This window comes from Bacillus rossius, chromosome 1 (genome assembly GCF_032445375.1).
Source record: "Bacillus rossius redtenbacheri isolate Brsri chromosome 1, Brsri_v3, whole genome shotgun sequence".
NCBI lineage: Eukaryota > Metazoa > Arthropoda > Insecta > Phasmatodea > Bacillidae > Bacillus > Bacillus rossius.
In genome coordinates this window covers 237,115,895-237,142,839 of record NC_086330.1, presented here as the reverse complement: position 1 = coordinate 237,142,839, position 26,945 = coordinate 237,115,895, and the positions used below count along the sequence as shown (strand labels likewise).

Genomic DNA, 26,945 nt, shown 5'->3' with positions numbered 1-26,945 from the left:
TTATAGGCATAAAAAGTTAAAAAACATTGCATTGTTAGCTGTTCCAAAACAAAACTGGTCAACAAAATCTCATTTAGGACATTAAATGAAATAACACGGTAGAGTGAAAGTGGTGAGTATAATAAATGTTTGTAGCACTTAGACTAGGTGACTATTTTTTTAGCATCTTATATGAATAGCAACAATATTCAAAATTGATACATTTTTGTGATGTATGAAAATTAATTGGAAAAACCAAGACACTTGTCAAACTGAACCAAATTTATTGCCACAATCCAAAGAAAAATACATTTGATAAATATCATACCACATAAAAACTTAGTAAAATTAAAAATATTTTATGAAATACTAACGAAAATCATAACTAAACAATTGTATTTCAGTTTAGTTAATATTTTATAATGTCCTACTTGTATCACACAAAAACCATGAATTTATCAGCTGGCAAAAACTATACAATCCAGGAAAGTATTTTCAAATGATAATAATACACACTGTTCCTGAGTATATTTAGAAACTCTACTACAAGTGTGCATTAGCAAATACAACGTTGCCATGAATAAGTATTTAACCATTGCAGATACAGTGAAACTTTGTTAAAATGTTTTTCAAGATATTGTCTAACTTTAGTTTCGTAATAGTTTACATAATTTAATTGACAAATCGTAATATTTACTTAAGTGAACTAGGGTCTAAGTAAAAAAAAAGAAACCTTAGATTTACTGTTAACCAGTTAGTTTTAATTGCATTTTCATTAAATAAGAACTGTAAAAAACATAGAATATAAATATTATTAACTCTTATGTCATTTCATCTCATGGAACCCCGGGGTTCAATTAACGTTATGATTTCTAGCTTTTCTTTTAATGAAAACATTTTGCTCTTAGTCTAGCTTAATGCCCCAGTGTTGGAATGTAAATGGGATGCCAATACACCAAGAGCAAGAACAGAATGGCAAGCATTTACAGTCAAATGCTCTTCTGACAGGACATGTGTGTTAAGCATTGTGAATAATCAAAATTTTAATGGAGAAAAAAAAATCTTTATGTTAGTTTAGCTACATAATGCTGCAGCCACATGTAATGATTTTGTTAGATGAATTTTTATTCACAAACAGCAAATGAAAAATGAACTTTGTTCAATTTATGAGGCAAATTCATATCAACTTACTGCAAACGTTCAAAATGAACGCGATATTCCTATCAGCTGAATGGAGAGCAACAGAAATGATATAGAAAACCTTATTTTTTCCCACTGTTCCCAGATTAATTATGTTACTGGGCTTCTTCCATTACTAGTGTGCATGACTGGTGTCAATGCCCATGCTAAAAGAAAACTCTCTTTATAACGTGCCTGTAACAGCCACACAGAATATATAGTGGTGATCAAGTGATGAAATGTAATTTAGTGTGTTGAGTGTAATGTATTCAAAACTAATTACAATATTGCATAATGAACACACAAAACACAGTAAATAAGAATCACATTTAATATTATTATGAACTAGCTAATGCCCGGCATGTGTTGCAATGCCTCTTTAATCAAGTTTGTAATTTTTTTGAAGTTGACACACACATACAAAGCATCTCTCTCTATCTATATCTTTCTTTATCTCTCTGTATTTCTATATATCTCTTAATATCTATATATCTCATTCTATTCATCACTTCATCCCTCTCAATCGACCTCTATATCTCAATATATTGGTCGATGTCTGTATAAATATAGCTGTATAATTTTCTATACCTCTAACCCTTTATTTTTATTTTTCTATACATTTTATTCCTCTATGCATATAGTATTTATTTTAATCTATACATCTACACATCACTCTCTTTATATCTCTATCCATATACCTCTACTGTACATCTATCTATACATCTCTGTCTTTCTATCTTTCTATTTCTCTCAAACTTTATATCTATCTCTCTTCTTTTATATATATATATATGTATATATATATGTATATATATATATATATATATATCTTGACTTACATGCCACCATTATTGTTCAGACCATAGAAAAGAGAAACTGACATAAAATACTTACTGGTAATTATCTAATTCTACTCGCGCACCACATTAGTTTTTGTTTTACAGGTTGGTTTTATCGAAATCTCACCTAAACAGTGACCTTCCTCGTGTTTTAAACATGGAGGTAGCTGGTGTATGCAATCTTTGACATGTTAATACTTGAAATCAAAATCTAACTCCACCCTCCCCCTCCCACAATTTCCTTCTGCATAGAAAAACAATTTTTGGCTAAGATGAAGTTTAACCCTTATTTCTTGCAGAGGTTTGGTATTATGTTTGTTCATCAATACTCATTACATAATGGCATCTTTAAGATTTTCCTGGCAAGTGCCTTTCAAACTATTAAACAAATTTACAGCATATTAGACACTATACAGCTACGATCTGTTTTGCAACCCAATTGCTAACTAGTGGATTTCAAATTCAGAACAGACAACCACTCCATAGACCAATTAAACCTCTCCATGGTTTCAAAGATCAAGTGAGCAAAATTTCATACAGATTGGATGAACGATGAGTTTTCAATGCAATGGTGAAATTTTATCAAGAAAAATTAAATTCTGCTTTGCACCTAGACAGTGACATTCCCCTTGTTTCGAAGGTCAAACGTGCAAAATTGCAACTCCATTGAATGAACAATGCGTGAGCCCATAGAATACGAACAAACATACATACGTTAATTTTCATATTTTATATTTACTTTGACAGTTCAAGAGGATAAGCACAAATAGTTTGACATGGCCGTGGCCTAACTGTCCTTATGCTAAGCGGGGCTTCGCGTTGATACATCTACTGAGATTAATTTCTGGGTGCCACCGTGCAAGGGGCATGGACCCGGGAGAGACTCTTTTTCAGGGCCGTGACGTCGCCCATGTGAGGCGTGATTTTAACCCCACTAAAGCCAATCCTAGTACTCGCCACTGGTCCACCCTCAGCGTCTGGTACGCTATTCACCTATGCAGTGGGCTCTTACGGCGTCCCACACGCCATCACACTTAGGATGTTGAAGTAAACAAATACAAATAAAATTGTATGCCTGGTTTATTAGCTGCTACTTCGCCTACACCTTTGATTATATCATGCCTGCGGCACGAATCGGTTCACGTGGTGCCCAAACCACGTGGTCACACTCTACAATTAGGTAATTAGCATAAAAAGGACCATAGTGGTCACTCATACAATTATTTAAACAGTCCTGCCGACTGAGAGAAGCCCCGAGGAATTACAGGAATTACGTACGAAAGATTTAAGATGATTAAGATTTAACAGAATTAGTTAGCAGTGAAGGCAAATGGTGAGGTCCCCGGGGTGCTGATGCGTCTGCTCTCGGTCGGTGCTGGCAAAGTGAGCTCAGGGCTCTGCTAGACTAACATGGTGTCTTCGCGCTGAACCAATTACCGTTATACCTATTTACGATTACGTGCCACAGGAAGCTACAGGTAAAACATGAAACACTCTTAATAATTAAATTACACCTAATGCATTATAAAAACTACTAACTAAAATTACAACAATTTATTATTAATGATAACCAGTCCGGCTTAAGCGGACTTCGGTTCGCCTCGTGCATGTTCGGTACGTCTTTTCGTTGCTTATGCCTTAACTAATTATTAATTACTTAAAGTACATAAAACACTCCCGGACGATCTTCCATCACATGCCACTTGGGGAAAAATAAGCAAAAAAGAATTACAATGTTTATCTCTAGTTAAAGGGGTGTGGTGCACTGCTGCTACAGCGCCCTCTTGACGTCCGTGGCACGATATTCAAACACAACCACCCGACTACGTACTCAAGACGGAGCGGCTGCCAGTACGGGAAGTGGGACGGGGGGTGAGGGGAAAGGTGGTGGAGGCTGACCAGGCTTCTGGGGCCCGGTTGACGTCAAGTTTGTTACAATATTAAAAAATATTCAGTTCCAATATAGATACATTTAAATCAATTTCTGCAAATAATTAAAGTTTAAATTCATGTAAAATATAGTACTTAATTGAATACATGGTACTATTTCCAGATTCTAGGTTATATGTATGAACACTCGAAAACACTTTCAATACAATAAAGTGCTGCAAAATACTCAGGTTTCGGTACAGCTTTGAAATCTTTGTCAACAGGACCCCTAGGTGGACAGCAAATTTTCCAGGAATTATTAGCTATAGCGATATGGCATGAACTAAAGCTACTATTGTAGATGTCAGGAACTCAGCAACACCAGCTTCCCCAAGTTGCTGAAAACTGTTAGTAATTTGGGTCAATCTAGAGACCTGCGAGTACTGGAATTTCGAGTTCGAGTCAAGTTTTTAATTATTGCTCGGACTCGGCACGGCCGTTCACGACTCACGAGTCGAGTTTGAGTTTAATGATGTCTTTTCATACTTTTTAGGTTAGGCATAAGTATAAAAATATTTAAAATTACGTGTTAACTAACCTTGTTTGCGCATGTAAATAAAAGAAACCCATTAGTTGAAGTTTGAGCAGAATGGAGAATAATGTGTAATGATTTATTTGTTCTGTTTCAAGTACAATTTTGTTACATGCAATCACGTCATAATACTACACTTTAAATTCGCCCAATGATTCAATCTACAACTGGAATGTCCACTTTTTTAAATATTTCAAAACTGTTGAACCACTTTAAGCATAAATTTGGCGATACAAAATCTGCCCAGTATTCAGCGCTATTTGGCACTTGGCACCATTCGTGTTAACTGTTTGGTTACGTTGATGACAGCATAGAAGGCGCGCACGTAGTTGAATTTCGATATAGATAGCTCGCCGATTAGTACATCGGTAAATACAGTATGTTGGTCACGCTGGTTTCTGACCATAGCACGTATAGTTTACAAAGTTTGGAACCCAGTTCAACAGCATAAAATACGTTAGTTTTTTTGTTTTATGGGTTCTTAATTTCTTATGTAATGAGCAGTTTGCAAGCAGTGGAACCACTGCCAGGTGGGTCTTCAAAGACTGTCGTTTGGAGTTTTTATGGACAGTTTAAATGCCACGTGAAAACATTGTGGAAAGAATTTGAAGACACCATCATCAACCAGTGCTTTAAATCGTCATCTCAGTTTGCCCTAAACCGAATTAGCTTTGTACAAAAAGTTGAGTCACAAAAAAGAAAAATAACGAAGTGAACAAAATCAACAAAATCGAGGTGTTAAGAGGAAACCAGGAAGTGAACTGAAGCAGTTGACTTTAGGTGATTCCTTTTCTAAGCAATTAGTTTTCCCGAAGGATCACCCTCGTGCACAAGAAATTACAAAAAGTGTAGGGAAAATGATTGCTATGGACTTGCAACCCTACTCAATTGTCCAAGATCGAGGGTTTACGAAACTGTGCTCAGTACTGGAACCTAAGTACCAGCTACCACATGCCTCGACAATTTCGAGGTCGATAATACCTGCCTTGTATAACGAGGAGATAAGCAGTTTGCAAACTGAACTTTCTAATGACAAACAGTGTGGCTTACATTCAATTTCTTTCACCACTGACATGTGGTCATCTCGAGCTGGTGATGGGTATATTTACCTCACTTGTCACTACATATCAGAGTCATTTGAAATGAAGAAACATATTTAGGATATATCACACTTCCCAGGCAGCCACACAGGAAGTGCAATCAAGGAGAAACTTACACTACTTCTGGAGACATGGGGACTCGACAATTTGTGTGTTCCTTTGTATGTAGTGTCCGACAATGCTCGAAACATTATTAATGCTCTATCAACTGGACAGTTTAACCACATCTTTTGTTTCACACATACCCTCCAACTGGCCATTCAAGATGCTAAGAAAGGACTAGGTGTGGTGGAACTCTTAGTATCAGCTCGTGACATTGTGTCATATTACAACCACAGCAATGCTGCAAGAGAGCGACTGCATAGCAAACAAAGGAAAATGGGGTTCCCAGAACATACCCTTCTTAAGATGGTTGATAAAAAGTGGAATAAAGAGTTTATAATGCTGTTAAGACTGTTAGAACAGAAAGAACCTGTAATGGCAGATCTGATACAACATGGAAGAGATGGTTTGTCTGCCAAACAGTGGAAAATGTTTGCTGGTATCGTAACAGTACTACAGCCTATAAACCATGCTACCAATGAAATGTGTGTTGATAAACAACCTACAATGTCTCTGAGAATTCCAGTCCTGCATGGAATATTGAATGTAATCAACAAGCATATTGCAGCAGGAGAAAGTGGGGAAGGCCTTATGTTTGCCAAACAGCTGAAAAACAGTATCATGTCAAGATTTCCAGACTACAAACGCTGTAAGCTGTCTAGAAATGCTATGCTGCTAGACCCTAGGTTTAAGTCTGTGTTGCTCGAGAGCCATGAAGTTACTCTTGGACTGCATGAGATTTCAAAAGAAATTCAAGAATTGAATAATACTAGTTCTGCTCGTACAAATGCAGTCCGTCAGTGAACAGCAGCCTAGTTCTTCATCTACCATTGACAAAGACAACCACAATCTTTGGTCTGCACTTGACACGATGAAGCACATACATTCATCCGCTTCAGCAGGTACAAAATGTGCAATAAAAGTCCTATACATTTAGTCACACTATCTTTTTTTTAAATATTGTTCACGTAAAATTCAATGAATTGCAAAAAAAAAAAAAAAAAACTCAAGATACTTTTCTTATTTAAAATTACCTTTTGTCAAAATTTAACCCATATTTCATACCACTTTATGTATAGCAGCATAAATCCAAAATAACTAAAATAAGAGATATATTTTGTTACTTTTACAGGGACACTTTATGATGAAGCACAACATCAGCTTAAAAACTTTATTTCTGAACCAGTAACTGACCGAACTGACAATGTCTGTCAATGGTGGCACAGCAACCAGCAAAGATTTCATTTATTGAAAGGTGTAGCAAAGCATTATCTGGCTATACCTGCCACACAAGTGGCCAGTGAAAGACTGTTTTCATGTGCTGGAAACAGTGTATCCACATGCCGAGAAAACCTTGCTCCAGAGCACATTGAACAGCTGGTGTTTCTCCATGAAAGACTTTTACAAAAATATTGATTATGATCATTCCTATAGTAAAATCTTGCTGTCTTTTCTTTTTTTTTTAAATATTGAGTTATGTTCAGGCTTAGGCATGTATATTAAAATATATACAGTATAACTATTCTAAAAAAAAGGTGATTAAATTATTTATTGTATGGCTACAAAAATTTCCTGGAACTGTGGAAATCCTTAATATACCCTGCAGCTAGGTGACTGGTAGGAATGTTGACAGATACTTTTCCACTTATGCTATGGTTTTGAATAAAATTTTGTCGGTGTCGGTGATTAAAACATGCCGATATACTTTTTTTTGGTTAACACGTAAATTTTAATAATACTCTGCATTTTCAAAAGAAACAAAATTATTAAAGAACATAAAAATATACATGACAGTTATATATAAATAATGGATAATTATGGATTTTACTACTCGACTCGACTCGAATAACTCGAACTCGAACCATTTCTTGAATACTCGCTCGAACTCGACTCAACCTAAAAAGACTATACTCGCATGACTCTTGTTCAATCTCACCCAAAAATGATACTTGAAAATCAGGGTGTATTACGTTATTGGCAACAGGGACGAAACTTCCAGGCTGGAATCTCGTACACGCCCGACGCGGAAGTTCACTGCTGCTTCTGCACTACAATCAGCAGACACTACAATCAGCAGACGTCCTGAGATTTAACTTTTATGGAAGACTAATAACTAATCTGCGGTCGTCGTTAGGTCTTCTTGACTCCTGGGCTGGGTACCATGGGAATCTGGACCGGCAAGTGACTTTCTACTACGCTTGCTTGAACTGCATTCTTACCAGAAACTTCCAATTCAACTGAGTAAGGCACCAAAGAGAAACAGTTCTAGGAGAAATATTGGATAAAATAATTTCTACCTGCCGAACTGTGCTCAGATGTAAATTCACGAAGAATGTGTGCTTAGTGCAGACTCAGCACAAAATGGAATGATTCAAATTATAAAAATAAATATAAAGAACAAACTAGGAGAAGTAAGGTATAACCAACACTTTTAATGAAGGGTAGCACACTATAACAATTAGATAACTTTAGTAGAAACATTACAATAATTAAAATTAATATTTTAAAACAAATATATACAAAACAACCAAAATCAACAACATGTAAAATTTCTGAATGGTTACACTAGCTATCAGTTGTGCACCAGTGCAACAGTTAGTCTAGTATTATATTTCGGGACATCTGTTCAATTATGTTACATTCTCAGGCGATTGTAATTCCAGCTTTAGTTGAAGCCATATTCCCAGTAAATAAATATCATGAGATAAGACCATAAAGTGTAATAATCAAAAATTAACAACAATAAACATAACCCACAAGACTGAAAAAATGTATAGTACTGATAACTGTCTCAGTGCAATCAGACCTTGCAAAATGAAACTTCACAAGACTGTGAGCTGTCAAACACAGATTACTCACAAGACAGAGTGCAAGCATGTTGCATGCAATATGCAGACCTGCCAACATTCTAATTTAAAAAATCATGAGGTCCTCGATAAAAATTTTCAGGCCCATAAATACAGGTTAGATATAAAAAACAACAAATGAAAATCTTTAAATTTAAGTGACATACCTGTACATATGTTACATGGTCTCTGCTTCAAAATTTATTTCAACAAATTATAGGTTGCAGATTTAATTTAGTTGAACATAATTTAGCGCTGTCGTGTAGTGATCATGCAGGGCCGCAACTAAAAATGATGTAAAATAACATTCTGCTCGTGTAACATTATTATCACTGTTCACAGCAAAATTAATTTTTTTTATTGGAAGCAATACACTTCACGTGTTAGTTGTATTTTTTTGTAGTGACATGTTTCACAATGTCTCCTCTTCCACTATGCGAGATAGAAAAATCAGCACGGCACACGCTAAAAAATGCAAAATTGCTTCCTTTACAAGACTCGAGTATTGATGGCAACTCGTTACTGTAAGCTTTCGTAAAACTTGTTTTGTAACTTTTACAAACAAAATCTTGGGGCCCCAAAAAATCGTGAGGAAACACTATTTAGGCGTGAGGGCGTGAGATGGACCTTAAAATCGTGAGCCTCACTCCAAAATCGTGAGAGTTGGCAGGTCTGAATATGCTTTGTTAATTAAATAAAGAAATGGTAATTTCTTAATGAATGATGCATTTAAATTATTAAAAAAATAATTTCAGATATGAAATTAGTTTTAAGGGAACTAATATCATGAGATATAAGAACACACTTCATTTGGACAAAATGGCATGATCAAAACATCTGATGGTTACAATGAGAAATTGTACAGTATGGAAATGTAAACTACTCACTTTTTTGTAATACTCTACTAAATGAGATTTACAGTAGTTTCATCAGATTACTGTGACAATCTTCAAAGTGCAATATTTTAAACATATAGTGTTCGGTATGCCTGTGTGAATATCAGTTTTTTAGTTCGAATACGAATGTGAATAACAAATTATTCGCGAACATGAATATCATATTTGAATAGTAAGAATGATTATAAAAACCCCACTAAAATTTTTTTGCCACAACATTGAACAACTTCTGGAAAATTAGACAAATAATACTTAAGTGAAATGTTTGTTGGTTAAGTCAGCTACAATAAATATATGGAAAGTGTTTGTTAAAATATATAATTATTAAATAAAAAAATTGTATTTTAAATTATGCAGTTAACCTATTGACGTCGCCTCATGTGGTCCTTCCAGTAGCCCACACCGTTGTTGCACATTGCCACCTCTTTGACCTGAGGGCACCACCAGTGTGCGTGTGTGGCAAAGTGTAAATATAGCCCAGGAGTTTTAGGTTAATATATAAAGAAAGTTCGAAAAAAATAAAGTAAATCTGAAAATTTGGTCATTGATACTAAACACCTTGATGAACAACATACTGAAATTCCCCTATTTTCCCATGTTGGCGTCATAATTTTTTTCGTGCAATAATGTCGTAAGTGCCCCTAAATGACACAAGGACGCAAATGTACATCCGAAAACTATTTGCATCAACTGACATCCACAGGGATCGATTCAAATTAACCACTGGACTACACCAATGTTATATATAATCAGACACAGTAAAAAAATATACTTGTAGTAAAAATATTATAGATCGAACATTGACAATCCTCCGAAAATCATGGAATTTATGAAAAAAACTATCCATAGGTTAAAAAGTACAGCAAATAAAAAAAAAATAAGCTGCACAAAATCAATTCCTTAAGATTTGAGCTTTACAACGGTGTATCTCACACTGCTCTGTGACAAACAGTTACCGAGATACGGTTGCTCAAGTACCAGCGTGCGCCATCAGATATGACTCGGACGGAAGGCGGGATGACATTTTCACCCGTCAATATTCTACTTTTGGTGCTTCTAACGAGCCATCGCTCTAGTAAGATATAAACAGCTTTGTTATACTGTGTAAGTAATTTTACATATGATTTAATTATTTACTACATCTCGTACAATGTTATAATCTGTGTAGTCATTTGTAATTCAGGTTTTTCTTTGTAATGTCATGCACTATAACCAATTCTTTATTGGCATCATAAGAAATCTCAAATAACGAGAAACAATAACACTAAAATGACAGCAAAAGAACTGCAGAAGTTCACAGAATATGTATGGGTTCTTCACTATTCGGCGCAGTCCCAATATGTGGAGTGGTGTCTGGAATGACATGGCCATCGGACAAGACCTCATGAGTCAAATGAAGGTGAAAGGTGGTCTAGTTCATGGAAGAGAGATGTTAGACAGTGCTCTAGCCCATTTAATTTTGTCATACCCTGATTGTCTTAGCCTGTGTAGATCAATGGAAATTTTGACTGGAGTTTCATGTAGTACAACAGAGAAACATGTTGAGCTATGAGAATCTAGGCGTGCAGCAGATGCGCAGGATGCCTTAGCATTTCGCTTATGGCTGTAATACCCCAAGTGTCTTAAAGAATAATGAAATAATAAGGTTAAAAGATTTGGAAGCTTTGATTACTGAGGCCCTCAATTAATAACTATAAAAGTCAACAACAGAGGCGACACTAGAAGTAAACAAAGAAAATTTAGGGACTCCCTACAAATACTTGGGAGTAAAAGGATCGTTATTATATATTAAATAAATAAAAACAACTGTTACGTCTATAGACTTCCTTATTTTATTAATCATTGTTCTTTTTTTTTGATAGATTAAATTTTCCTTAGTAAAGACTGTTTTTCATTGATAAGTGATCTTATTTACATAACTCACAATTACACTTATTATATGATATTCCTTAACGTTATTTACGATAGGGCCGGCCCTGAATGTATAACAAAAATTAAAATATTTAAAAACAAGAATGAAATTAACATTGGTAACTTTAAAGATTGTACATATAGTCCTTCCAAAACATAATATAAATTTCTTCTCCTCGAACTGCCTTTTACTGTCCGCTGTCTTAACTGGGTTACACTAATCTTGGGTTCGTGAATAAAAAGATAGAATTATGCGGGTATCACCCGGGGCTGTAGGTAGACGGTGATCAAGGGAGTAGGCTTAATGATGTTGGATTCTGCGCAGGAACCGACTCCAGAGGTTCTGGCAGAGGATTTTGGTTGCCCCAAACTTGGAACCCTGTCTGAAACAAAAGTCCAAATTCCAAAGAATTAGACCTGTTTCCAGACAGTATACTTAAATGGCGCAAAAGGCCAATAGAGGGAAATAAAAGGGGGGGGGGATGACGTCAAGACTTACCAAAACAGGGTGTTGGTCCTGGCGCTCAGGAGAGGGCGTCTCGTCTCCGCAAACTCGAACCACGATTCGCGGTAGCCACGGAAGTCATCATGATTAATTAAAAAAATAATTTATATAAAAATACTAAGTTTCTCTACTTTCAACTAAACTACTGAATGGTTAATAATTTTAGCTAGGGACTCCATCCCTTTAGTCTGAGAAGACTACATAATATACAATGTCGATGATTCGCAGAAGATCGCAGATACAAACGGTACCAGTCAGTCAGGAGGCGCGCACCGAAGTAAGTTCAGAGCGTGATCTCACCAGGATATCATAAGCGCGGGGTCTCTAGAGAATGGGAGGGGGGGGGGGGGGTAGGCTCTGAGCCGAAAATTATCGAGCCCACCCGAAGGTGTCCGGCATAAAAAAATTAGATCTTACTGGAGTGACTGCGCGACTGAGGCGCTATCTTTTGGTGGCGAGAGGAAGTACTAATAAATCGACTAGTGACCGACGAGAGTGTCAAGCTAGGGGGTTAATGGAGTAACCAGTGGTGCCACCTAGCGGCCTGAGACATAAGGAGGGGAGAGAGGTTGTCGTTACCTCCGCGCGAGCGCGGTAGTGTCGGCGCTGCCGACGCCTCACAAGTGGCATTAGTTACCACAGCCGTCGCTAGGTGTCGTTAAGGTGCAGAATCGTAACTGCGGCTGTCAAGCCTGAGATGGCCTTGACTTCGGTTAACGCACTCGAGCGGTCGTCGCTCCTAGCCACTTCTGAGAAGAGAGGGTGGGTGAGCAGGCGGGGGGTGGCTTCAAAAAACGCATGGTCTGTGGGACACAAGGCCCACGGGATCCTCCTGTCGTGTCTTGCTGCTAGTGAACCTTATACCGATTCGTGACAGAGTTAGCAGGGCTCAGCACTGCTTCACGAGCTGCTATAGGCAAAAGAAGACCCGCGAAGAAATAACGTTACCGGCTCCGACGTGCCTGGAGGCGGGAGAAATATTAGCCAGAATGCTAGCCTAGCATGAGGCTGGGAAAGAAAAACAGCTCGCCTCTGAGAACAGAGGCTGAGGGCCTGGCCGTAAAGAAAATAAGATGAGAGAGAAAAAAAAAATATTTCCAAAAATATTTAAGATTACAAAATTTTTAAATAAAACGTGCCTAAATCCCTAATACACGGCACATACTCCCCCGCGTTAAAGCCAAGCTTAGGGGAAAGCAAAAACAAAAACCAAAAACTTCAGTAGGACGAGTTACCAGGTTCGCCTGTATCCTACTACTTACATGCTAACACACACAAAAAAGATTAAACACTCTTATGAACTAATGTGCACATTCTTAATGACTAACATGATTAAATTCATTATCTTAAATAAAATTATTAACTTAAGTGGCCACTTAAACTAACACCTTATATTAAGTTTTCTTACAAACTAGTACCATGGATTTTTATTGTTACCTAATGTTACTACCTAGGTTTTGTATTCTTCAGTTAAACTCCTTATTGAGTCTTAAATATATATCTCTGGCATGCCAAGGCTTATAGAAAGTAATCGCTCCTATTTTAAATTCGGATGCGCTTTCTTAAGGTGGGAGATGTGCGCTCGTGTCACATACTCTCCGGAACTGGGGTCGGCTAGACTCACAATCACTGTGGTTAGAAACCGTTGGATCTGTAATGGTCCAGTCCAGCGATACGATAACTTGGCCGATCGCTTATCGATGGCCTTACTCTGCGGATGTGCTTTGCACATTACCGTGTCACCTACCCTGTATGGGTTAGGGGAGCGGTACTTATTGTACCTTCTCTGACTTGTTTGGTGAGCCAAATTTAAATTCCTACGCGCCTTTCTCCAAATATCCGCGATGTCCTTGGGATCATACGACAGTAGGTCTTCGAGAGACCAAAGATTGGAAAGTGGTGTGTTGGGCTTATAAGTAAACATAATTTCAAATGGGGTGGATTTGTGTCCTTCATGTCGGGCATAATTAAATGCCATCTGTAACCACACCAAATTACTGTCCCATTTTTCCTGCGCATTCGCGTGGAACGCTATGAGCGCCGAACGAAGATTTCTATTAAATCTCTCCGCGTGCGAGGGTTTAGGGTAGTAAGGCGATGTTGTCACATGCTGTATACCATGCGAGAAACACATGTTCTTGAAAGTTCTGGATGTAAACTGTGTTCCGTTGTCGGATACAATTATGTTCGGTAATCCTGAAGTTTTAAAAATGTGATTTTGTAATGCACGCACAGTGGTGTCAGCTGTAGCCTTACGGAGTGGAATAAGCCAAACAAATTTCGAAAAGGCATCTATGGCCACAAGAAGCATAGAGTGTCCGGATTTGGATCGGGGAAATGGCCCTACAAAATCAATAAAAAGTTTTTGCATAGGTCTTTCGGCTACTTCTGAGGCAAGAAAACCGTACTGTGTATTTTGTGCAGGTTTACTTAGTGCACATAGCTTACATAACTTAACTCGCTGTGTAATGTCCCGGTGCATTCCTTCCCAAATAAAATGGCGTCGGATACCTTGAATGGTTTTATAAATACCTAAATGGGCACCGAGAGGTGAACTATGGTAATATGTGAAAATCATATCAGGCAGATTTTGTGGAAGAACAATTTTAAAGTGCCTTGACTGTTGTGTACGTTTTTGTAGGAGACCTTTAGCTAACTTATAAAATTTCGGAGCTGTACCCGCTTTAACTTGTTCAATTATTTTTGCCAAATATGGGTCGGCTTGTTGATGTGTTTGTATGTCCTGAAAAGCTAAGGGGAAATCGGTTAGGAGTGCCTGACACGAAATCTGAGGTTCCTCCTGAGATATTGTTTCGGAGGGGTTCTCGAACATTCGAGAAAGTGTGTCAGTCACAATGTTTTGAGTACCGCGAATATGTTGAATATTAAATTTGAGAGAATAAATTTTGGTGATCCACCTTCCAAGTTTTCCTAATTGTTTAGGGTGAGCTAACAGCCAAGCGAGCGCCTGATTATCAGTTTCCAACAGAAATTCCCTATGTTCCAGAAACTGTCGGAATTTATCAATACCAAAAACTACTGCTAAACATTCCAATTCATACACTGAAGATGCTTTCCTTTCCTGAAAAGTTAATGTACGTGAGGCGAAGGCAATGGGTTGCCTGGCGCCATCTATTTCCTGAGACAATACCGCCCCTATAGCAACACTTGAGGCGTCTGTTTGTAAAATAAAGGGTTTACTAAAATCTGCCATGCGCAGAACAGGTGGATTCGCTATAGCTTCTTTCAAGAAATTAAATGCCTTGTCTTGTTCAGGACCCCAAATATATTGTGTATTTTTCTTACGTAATGCATTTAAAGGTGCCGCATGCTCGGCGAAATTTGGTATGTATTTGGCATAAAAATTAGCCATGCCAATAAAACGAGCTATGCCCTTTGTGTCTTTAGGTGGTTTGAATTCCCTGATCGCCTGTGTTCGTTCTGGATCAATTGTAACACCTTTGTGTGATACCAAATGTCCAAGAAAAGATATTTCGGAAGCAGCAAATTTTACCTTTTTTGTATTTACAGTGAGGCCTGCCTTGCGCAGTCTTTCAAGGACAAGAGTCAGATGCTGGATGTGTTCCTCAAAACTTTCTGAATAAATTACAAGATCATCCAAATAATTGTAAACAAATTTAAATTTAAAATCTCCTACTACTTGTTCAAGAAGTCGTGTGAGTACTTGAGCACCTGTGGCCAAGCCAAAAGGTACCACATTATACTGGTAAAGATTCCAAGGTACGCAAAATGCGGTAATAGGTTTTGAGTCTTGCGTGAGTGGGATCTGATGGTACGCCGAATTGAGATCGAACACACTGAAATACCTGGCCTTACTAAACCAATGAAAGGCTGAGTTCAAATCTGGGAGGGGTGTTTGCGGTATTTTAATCTGTTTGTTCAGTTTTCGATAATCAGTGACGAAACGTTGTTCCGTGCCCTTGGGTACTAGAAATGCAGGTGAACTGAAAGGAGAATTAGAAGGTTCTATTACCTTATTATCTAACATTTTCTGTACGTGTTTTCTCATAATTTCCATTTTGGGACCTAAAAGTTGATAAGGGTGACTTTTGACTGGCGTGGTATCAGTCAATTCAATTTGATATTCAATTAGGTTAGTTCGACCTAATTTCTTAGTTAGCACATCTGAAAATTCATTACACAAATCTCGAATAGCAACTTGTTTACTGGGCTCGAGATGATCCAGGGACAAAGAATTTCTCTCGTCAGTGTTGGTAGACACATTAGTAATTTGTCCTGACCTTTTATTTTCAGGTTCCACGAAGGATATGACAAAATTTTTACTAAATTTAAATACAAAACTTCCTGCTTGTAGATCAATTAAAATACCTGTTTTAGCGATGAAGTCGGAGCCTAGAATAAGCTGCGTGGCTAAGTTTTCTGCCACAAGAAAAGGGAAATTCCAAGTGAATAATTCTATCCTGATTTTCACTATAGCCACTTTGGATATACTAATTGGTTCGTCCGCTGCAGTAAAACAGCGCACATCCGTGACTTCTGTTTTCAGAACCTGCTTGTTCTTCTGTAATTCCCTAAACAAATCGCCTGAAATAAAACTACGAGTAGCTCCTGTATCAATCAGACCAATAATTTGATTTTTGCCAAACATTGCTTTAGTGTATGGTAATACAGTTCGGACGTGACCGAAAATGTTGTGACACTTACGTTTTCCCTTGTTAGTCAGGCTAACACATGTTTTGCAAATTCTTGTGAATTTCTCAGAATTTTCTTTATGATTAATTTGCTGTGTTATAATCTTCTGTTTGTGTTTCCTGTCTTTTTCTGTGTATTTCTTTCGTTTATTTTTCTTGTGTTTTTGTTTTCCTGCGTTATGCCTTTTTTGATTTTTGTTTTGTTGTTGTGATTCGTTAGTATGCACATTATGCACTGAAAAATTCCTCTCGGATGAAGTTTTAGGTGGACCAGGTAGAAATTTGCCTGGCCACTGCCTTACGCGTTTTTTGCCTTGTTGAAATTTGGTTTGAAATTTTTGTGGTTACATTGCTCAATGTAATGTCCTGTTTGCTTGCAATAATTACAGAAAGTTGTTTGTTGTTGTATGTTCTTGTTTGAACCATACTTATTATTTCTGTAGTAGTTTGTTTTCTGTTGTGGGTGGCTATTTTGTTGTTTCGTGTATGGAAAACTATTTGCAGTTTCTGCCTGAGAATCATGCTTATCCACGGACTTCGCTGACCTGTTTCTCTGAGTGTCTGCATATTCGTAACTCATGGCCTGTATACAGAGTTGATCTAGTTCTACAAAACTCCGTGGCCTAGCCTGGAAAACAGCGCGTGAGCGCTCTGCCTGATTTAGTCCGTCTACTATGCAACTAACTATTTCGCTCTCTGATACGCCCAATCTGAGAACCGCCGCGGCTTCTCTGATTGATGCTACATAGTGCGGCAATGCTTCATTACTTCGCTGTAGCCTGTTGTACCATTCCAAACGGTAATTTGTCAAAAGTCTGCCAGGTATAAAAAAATTCAAAATTTCTTCGTGGTATTTGTCAAAAGAGTAACTATTTTCTATTGCTTGACTCGTTCTTTCACTCAGTGGTGGTTGGGTGTAGGGAAAAACTATCTCCAACAACTGTTTGTCAGGAATGCCCCCTTTCTGTCTGATTTTAAGTAAGTGCCTTATGAATTCGATTAATTTATCTGGGTCAAGACCACTTGTTTCTGGAAAACCAACAAGTAATCTCTCGACTGGATGGGCAATTTTCCCATAACAGCTGTACTCAGCCGCCCTTGGCGTAACTGGTAATGTTGTTTCTGGTTGATTCTGCGTTGATGGCGGAGGTGGGGGTGAAGGATGTGCAATTTGCGCGGTAGGGATGGTAGGGATTGGAGTTCCTTGCCCGGATGTCAATAAAGAATGAAACTGGGAATATGGATTAAAATATGGCTGGTTTGTGGCGAATGGGAAAAACAAATTTTGTTGTGTTAAAGGATGTGGATTTGCAGGCAAGTTACCGGAAAATGTGACACTGGTGATGGGAGCTGTAGAAGCATGCATGCCTGAGGGAATTCGAATGGTGGCTGCTGGGATGGGAGGGGTTGAAACCGTGATGAGTGATTGAGATGTTGATGTTGATGAAATGGGCGGAACCTGCCTTGTTTGACACAAAGATACTTGTGTGTCGGGTTGCCTTATTTCCTGAGGAAATTCCAGACTTTCACTCTCTACATTTCCTAGTGTTTCCATTCCTAGGTTTTCTGCCTGGGCATTGTTGGCCCGGAGGTCCTGTTGAGTTTCTAATTGGGCTGCCCTAGCTTTCAATTTAATTTGGAAGGCGTTTGTCTGTTGCAGACAACGATCTAGCTCTGTTCGATAAACACCATTGAGCACATCCGCGGAAAGTACCACAAGATTTTCCAGTCGTCTGGTGACATGCTCTAATCGCATAATGTGTCGCTTTACATTGGGCAAATTCTCTTCCACATCTGAATAACTTACGAAAGCAGCTATGTCGTAAAATTTGGAGCTAGCTATGTTGAATTCCTCGAGTATTTCTAAATTTAGATTATGTACTGAGGTAGGTAACTTATCACGTACTGCGGCTCGAAGCCTTTTTCGCAGCTCTTGCGCATTTCCAGTAGTTGGTAAATTACGCAACTGCAACTCGTAACTTAATTCATCTACTAGTAATAGCTCCGGAGTAATCATCCTGTCCGGATTCATAGTATTACACAAAACGAAACACTACTCTCTTAAAATTATCTCTTAAACTTTAAACTTAGGCATACACTTAAATCTAGCTTATGATTAAAACAATTGCTTTATTGCGTGGGAAGTATGTGCCTTCATAATTTATTATTATTATTACTACGCGCGTCGGGAAATGAACAGTGTACTCGGGTGTAACAAGCTGTCAGGTTAGCTTGCACAACAGGGTACCTACAAGGAACGTCACGTCAGCCGGCAGGACTGACCTTGGCGCGCAGCGCCTTTAACTAGGGGTGTGGGGGGAGGGAGTATCTTGTCCAGCGGACACGTCTCTGTTGATAAGCCACGCGCGCGGCCCGAGTTGCGTGGGCGGGCAGCCAGCCAGCTGCTCACAGTGCGCGCTCAAATGTAAACACAAAAAACTTATGATAATTTTAAAATTCAAGGGTCAATTTAGCTACTACGTGTATCAGCGGACAGTTCACAAATTACTTACTACAAAAAGATTCTAAAAGACAAAAAAAATATAAAAAAAAATTTTTTATTCAATTTTTTTTTTAAATTTTAATTTTAGGTATGACCTTTCAAATTAGGTATGCCTATAGACGTAACCATGCTCTGCTACCATTTTGTAATACCCCAAGTGTCTTAAAGAATAATGAAATAATAAGGTTAAAAGATTTGGAAGCTTTGATTACTGAGGCCCTCAATTAATAACTATAAAAGTCAACAACAGAGGCGACACTAGAAGTAAACAAAGAAAATTTAGGGACTCCCTACAAATACTTGGGAGTAAAAGGATCGTTATTATATATTAAATAAATAAAAACAACTGTTACGTCTATAGACTTCCTTATTTTATTAATCATTGTTCTTTTTTTTTGATAGATTAAATTTTCCTTAGTAAAGACTGTTTTTCATTGATAAGTGATCTTATTTACATAACTCACAATTACACTTATTATATGATATTCCTTAACGTTATTTACGATAGGGCCGGCCCTGAATGTATAACAAAAATTAAAATATTTAAAAACAAGAATGAAATTAACATTGGTAACTTTAAAGATTGTACATATAGTCCTTCCAAAACATAATATAAATTTCTTCTCCTCGAACTGCCTTTTACTGTCCGCTGTCTTAACTGGGTTACACTAATCTTGGGTTCGTGAATAAAAAGATAGAATTATGCGGGTATCACCCGGGGCTGTAGGTAGACGGTGATCAAGGGAGTAGGCTTAATGATGTTGGATTCTGCGCAGGAACCGACTCCAGAGGTTCTGGCAGAGGATTTTGGTTGCCCCAAACTTGGAACCCTGTCTGAAACAAAAGTCCAAATTCCAAAGAATTAGACCTGTTTCCAGACAGTATACTTAAATGGCGCAAAAGGCCAATAGAGGGAAATAAAAGGGGGGGGGGATGACGTCAAGACTTACCAAAACAGGGTGTTGGTCCTGGCGCTCAGGAGAGGGCGTCTCGTCTCCGCAAACTCGAACCACGATTCGCGGTAGCCACGGAAGTCATCATGATTAATTAAAAAAATAATTTATATAAAAATACTAAGTTTCTCTACTTTCAACTAAACTACTGAATGGTTAATAATTTTAGCTAGGGACTCCATCCCTTTAGTCTGAGAAGACTACATAATATACAATGTCGATGATTCGCAGAAGATCGCAGATACAAACGGTACCAGTCAGTCAGGAGGCGCGCACCGAAGTAAGTTCAGAGCGTGATCTCACCAGGATATCATAAGCGCGGGGTCTCTAGAGAATGGGAGGGGGGGGGGGGGGGTAGGCTCTGAGCCGAAAATTATCGAGCCCACCCGAAGGTGTCCGGCATAAAAAAATTAGATCTTACTGGAGTGACTGCGCGACTGAGGCGCTATCTTTTGGTGGCGAGAGGAAGTACTAATAAATCGACTAGTGACCGACGAGAGTGTCAAGCTAGGGGGTTAATGGAGTAACCAGTGGTGCCACCTAGCGGCCTGAGACATAAGGAGGGGAGAGAGGTTGTCGTTACCTCCGCGCGAGCGCGGTAGTGTCGGCGCTGCCGACGCCTCACAAGTGGCATTAGTTACCACAGCCGTCGCTAGGTGTCGTTAAGGTGCAGAATCGTAACTGCGGCTGTCAAGCCTGAGATGGCCTTGACTTCGGTTAACGCACTCGAGCGGTCGTCGCTCCTAGCCACTTCTGAGAAGAGAGGGTGGGTGAGCAGGCGGGGGGTGGCTTCAAAAAACGCATGGTCTGTGGGACACAAGGCCCACGGGATCCTCCTGTCGTGTCTTGCTGCTAGTGAACCTTATACCGATTCGTGACAGAGTTAGCAGGGCTCAGCACTGCTTCACGAGCTGCTATAGGCAAAAGAAGACCCGCGAAGAAATAACGTTACCGGCTCCGACGTGCCTGGAGGCGGGAGAAATATTAGCCAGAATGCTAGCCTAGCATGAGGCTGGGAAAGAAAAACAGCTCGCCTCTGAGAACAGAGGCTGAGGGCCTGGCCGTAAAGAAAATAAGATGAGAGAGAAAAAAAAAATATTTCCAAAAATATTTAAGATTACAAAATTTTTAAATAAAACGTGCCTAAATCCCTAATACACGGCACATGGCTAAACACACATTCTCCTTGGTGCGAAATTGGCTGTCTCCATTCCATTGACTCTGGTGTTGTTGGGGATGACAACATCAACTGTGACTGTTCTGTGTCTGTTGGTGTTGCAGCTATGAAGAGTATGTTAGGTAAGAACATCGGCAATGTCAAGTTGTCAAGAAAGAGTAGGGTGAATCCGTTAGCAGCTATGAGCTGAAGTATTACCATATGGGATGAAATTGTTTCTGTCTGTCTCCAACAGTTGTTTATGCGCATTGGATGGGCCATCCACCACCAAGGTGGTGTTTTGATGGAGTATCTGAAGTATGAACTTGCACCAAGGCCACCCTCTTTGTTTGATGAGTTATAAATGCGAAAGACACCGAAGTCTTCGCTGCTGCAGATCTTAACTTCCCACCAGTGCATAGACAGAATAAATGAAGTAGCCACAATAATCGTTGATGGTTTTCTTCTACATGAATTGGTCTGGGACCACCCACTCACATATGGTGAAGTTGTTCATTCTTACCTACAGTATGTTGTGAAACATTATTCGTCCAGAGCCATTGTTGTGTTCGATGGGTACGGAGAAATTTCTTACAACCAAAGGAGAAGAAAGGAAGTGCTGTGCATCACGTAGGTGCTCAAGAAACTTTGAATTCGATAAGAATACAGCTGTCACTACTTCACAAAAGGATTTCCTCAATAACACACATAACAAATCACAACTCATCAAATTGCTCTTGAAGAGCTTTGAACAAGCAGGACTCACTGTTCTTCAGGCACCGGCCGACGCAGGCACACTGATTGTCGAAACTGCCATGGGAAACGACGTCTGTGAAACACCAGTTGTCGTCATAGCAAATGATACTGATATCATCGTTATGCTGATTGTAAGAGCTAAAGAAAACACTTGCATCAGTGTTCACAGCCCTGGAAATAATACTAGAACAGCAAAATTGTTCAACATTTGTGAAATTCAAAAACAACTCGGAGACTGCAAGAATTGTTTGTTGTTTGCTCATGCAGTCACTGGCTGCGACACCAATTCCGCCCTTTTCCGTAAAGGTAAGAAGAATGCTTGGAAGCTTTTGAAACAAAATCCACATCTCCAGAACATTGCTTCCATATTTAGCAACACATCTGCTACTGCAGAAGAAATCACTGCTGCTGGCGAGGAAGGAATTCATTATCCACATGTACACTGCAGAGAAATTCTCCACCCTGAAAAACTTCGTGGACATCTGTATGCTCGACTGTGGCCCGAAAAGCTGTGACTGCTACCTTCGAGCTGGCGAACGTTCCTCCAACAAGGTCCGCAGCCTTACAACACTCGGGCAGGACTTACTTGCAGGTACGACAACTCACGTTATAAGGATCTGTGTGTACAGCAAAATTTATTGGCAATCCTTATCAATTGATCATATTTTGACCCTGCATTATAGGTCCAGGATTGGCTGGGTAATACTTTAACACCAACCAACTGGGCCTGGTGTGAGGTTCAACAAACACTTCTTCCGATTACCAGTGACTTGCCACCAGCTCCCGATGAACTTCTACATCTCATTTCATGTGCATCTAGATCTGAGTGTGGATCAAAGTGCTCCTGCCACATTGCTGGCCTTCCGTGCTCTATGATTTGCACATACTGTAGAGGTAGAAGTTGTTGGAATGTAGCTGAAGACATCAATGACGACCCAGATCATACGTAGTTAGCTGAGGTATGTGAACAAAAACTATGTTTCTGTGTTATTGTTTCTCGTTATTTGAGATTTCTTATTATATCAATAAAGAATTTGTTATAGTGCATGGCATTACAAAGAAAAACATGAATTAAAAATGACTACACAGAGTATAACATCGTACGAGATATTTTTTGAGAAGCAGGAGCATTATTTTAATATTATAAATGTAGTAAATAATAAAATCATATGTAAAATTACTTATACAGTATAACAAAGCTGTTTATATCTTACTAGAGCAATGGCTCGTTAGAAGCACCAAAAGTAGAATATTGACGGGTGAAAATGTCATCCCGCCTTCCGTCCGAGTCATATCTGATGGCGCACGCTGGTACTTGAGCAACCGTATCACGGTAACTGTTTTCACAGAGCAGTGTGAGATACACCGTTGAAAAGCTCAAATCTTAAGGAATTGATTTTGTGCAGCTTATTTTTTTTTATTTGCTGTACTTTTTAACCTATGGATAGTTTTTTTCATAAATTCCATGATTTTCATATTTTTACTACAAGTATATTTTTTTACTGTGTCTGATTATATATAACATTGGTGTAGTCCAGTGGTTAATTTGAATCGATCCCTGTGGATGTCAGTTGATGCAAATAGTTTTCGGATGTACATTTGCGTCCTTGTGTCATTTAGGGGCACTTACAACATTATTGCACGAAAAAAATTATGACGCCGACATGGGAAAATAGGGTAATTTCAGTATGTTGTTCAGCAAGGTGTTTAGTATCAATGACCAAATTTTCAGATTTACCTTATTTTTTTTAGAGGTAACAACCTTAAATTCCTGGGCTAATAGAGGTGGGAGGAACGTACTGTAGGACCAGGGGCGCCAACGCACCGGCGTGTGTTTTCTTTTAATTGTTATTTATTTTTTTTTCTATTTTCAGCAAGACTCACATTTAATAAAATAACTATGTTATATATTTTACTAACATACTTTGAAGGGCTGTGTGTATTCAGATAATATTCACCAGGTGACGATGTCGCAATTCCCGCCTGTGACGAGTCACGGGCTCTGCGGGTCGCGCGGGGAGGCGGCGCGGATACGTGGGCTGAGGATGGAGCATAGCGAGAGCGAGGATGTGTCGCGCTTAGTGCCGAGTAGTCGTTGTGACCATCACGTTTCTACCACCTTGAATCATGGGGGTCGTGAGTAATCACTACAGCTTCAGTCAAGTACGCAGTGCTTAGTACCCAGAGCCATGCACAGTGAGATCAGGCCTGAACTACCGGGTAGTTGCGGCACAGCCGCTATAGTGTCCTCGATCAGATTTGTGTATAGTACTTTGCATGTTTATGTCTGCCGTTTCTATGATCTAACTGGATAAGAACCACCAAACAGCTAGATTGATATCTTTTGTCAGCATTGTATATAGCGAAACACGTTTATTTGTTTTCTGGTTTTATCACATCATTGGCCACAGCACTCTTACAGCCGTGGAACAACCAATCGCAGGGCATCGGACATAGTGAACCCGGGTCACAAACTGTAAGCCTGCAAAACATTACGCATACGGGCTGGGAAAATAAGATGTTGCAGCATATCCTGGCTCTGTTTCCGGGAGACTGTTCACGAGTTAAGATTCCGTCGCCAGAACCTATAATATTGCAGAGTAGGGGATGACTGTGGAACGAAATGTGTGGAGCCGAGCTTCACCCCTCAACGGTTACAGGTGGGACAGTGATAGCCCCATGTATGAGCGTGGATTATGGTACTAAACGCAGCAATCTTTAATGAACAGTTTTATTGGAAAAACTGCCAGGCTAGATCCTTCAGGCCACGAGGCTCAAACCCCTCTACCAACTATCTGAGCAGTCGGGGTTGTCACCACCCCAAACGGGATCAGCCCCGGTGACATCACTATCTTAACATAATTTAACCTAAACAAACCAACCATCCTTTTATTTCAGTTCCTATTCGCTAGATTTCCCAGAACCTGCTGCTCTACATGATGATTCAGAAAATTTTAACGAATCGTAAAATACCATGAAGTCCAGTGCAAGCCATTTCCCATAAAATGTGATTTTTTTTAAATTCTGTATTCCCAAATTAGTGATTAAATGAGGTCATTATGTATCTAAACTCTATTTATACATGAATTTTTGTTGTTAATGCAGCCAGGTAAATGATGCAACTTCTGCTAATCAATGTGGAATTTTAAATCATTAATGACTTCTTTTATATATTTTAAGTCGCAACGTCTGTTTCTTCATTTTCTTCATAGATACATACAGCAAGTAAGCTGCTACTGTCTCACATGGTGTTAGATTAAAGATTAAATGTGACTATCGATCTATATGCCGTTGAAACTATGACGCTTACTTCTTTTAATGGCATCCGCAATGGAGTGCCATGATTTGTGGTTTTGAAGTCCATAGTTGTTGACTTTTAAATTTTTTTTTTCCTTCTCACTTCTGGTGCTTGTGACGAAATGATTACAAATACAGTAAACTCTCGATTATCCGGGTTAATTGGGACCTTCCGATGCCCGGATAATTGAATGCCCATAAAAAAACCCTGATAATCCGTTTCACCACTTAAAAATGGTCTATTTACTGGCAAAAGAGTGTCTCTTCAGTAGAATTTTATGAGTACAAGCAAAGGCTTTGTATAACGTGTCCCAGCTTATTGGACCGTAAACAATACTGGCACTGTGTTGCCGCCATCCTTCTCCTGTTCCCTTTATTGCTACGGGAGGGAGAGCGGTGGGCAGTCCCAACTCAGCATCTCCCTCCACCCTTTTAACGACCTATTATACTGGGGGTCACTACAAAATAATTGTCTGAACCACAGCACAATATTATACACCTTTTTCCCCCCTTCCAGCTATTGCATTTTATTTTTCTACCTCGCACTGCAAGATATTGTTTCTTGTTAATTCCGCCTATTAAAATTAGGACGCACTTTACAGTCATAACTACGAGTATGGGATACTACGAGACCTTCGAAGTTAGGAGAGTTTTGAAATGCACCGTCAGTTTGACTACGTAAATAGTAATCCTAAACTAATCTGGTTATTACGAGTGCTTCCTTGTTGGCTCTTTCATAAGAAAGAGTGATTTAAAAGGCATCTTCAAACAATGAAAAATACCGTTAGTTGGAAGGGAAACAAGGTTCACGCAGTAAACAAAGGCTAAACAAAGGCTGCAAAGCCAGAGAGGGCCGTGGCCGTGGTGGGAGTATTGAAGAGGTGAAACCGTGCGCATGCACCCCCACTACTTCTCCGCTACCTCCCCTACTTTGTGACGTAGTGTGAGTTGCAGCTCCTTTGTTCCGTGGACCGTGGTCGGAGTATTCGGTCCGCGTCATTTTGGGGATGTTCTTCCTGCTGTCTTTCTTAGTCGGTTAAAGCTTAGAGATAGTGAAGACCTGTGACAATGTCAAATTATGCGGTGTATGGGTGTACAAACCATTATAGAAAAACTAAAGGAATAAATATTAAATACTACAGGTTCCCAAAACAACAAGAATTTCGTGATAAGTGGGTTCATGCGTGCAAGAGAAGGGATAATTTCAATGTTGAAAGAGGTTTGATTATTTTATTTTCCGAGTAATTTATTAAGTTACATTAGTTGCGGCGGGCAGTAAACTACTAAGCAACGGCTCATATTATATGCAAACCATTGACACAATTCATTCAAAGATTAAAGTAACACATTTCCAAATAAGAATCAGGGTGTCCACAGTTAGTACTTTCGTACTAGATCTAGTACTTTTATAAGTTTTTAGTGGTCTAGTACATTTACGCTCAGATCTAGTACTTTTTTTCTTTAATATAATAATATTGCAGTAACTCCAATATGTTTTATTATTAAGCGTGATTATTTTTAAAAACAATGGACTGTACGTGTGTGTATGGTGTGATATTGAAGTTCTAACACTGCAATGTCATAATAACTTCCTAAATGGTTAAAACCATAAAACATAATTTAGTACTTTTTTTTCATATCTAGTACTTTTTTCTCGCCTATATTGGTACAAAATATTTTTTCCTTGTGGACACCCTGATAAGAATGCTACTGAAATTTTCTGATGTGTACAATTTGTAATATATGTTGGTTTAAAAGTAACGTAATTAATTCTAAAGCTATGTTTTTA

General features: G+C 38.8%; 1 protein-coding gene across 6 annotated transcripts in view; it reads right to left on the bottom strand.

Annotated features, from left to right (window-relative positions):
- LOC134527383 (putative ATP-dependent RNA helicase TDRD12) overlaps positions 1–26,945 on the bottom strand; it is a 393,271-nt gene that overhangs the window by 75,118 nt on the left and 291,208 nt on the right. The window lies entirely within an intron of this gene.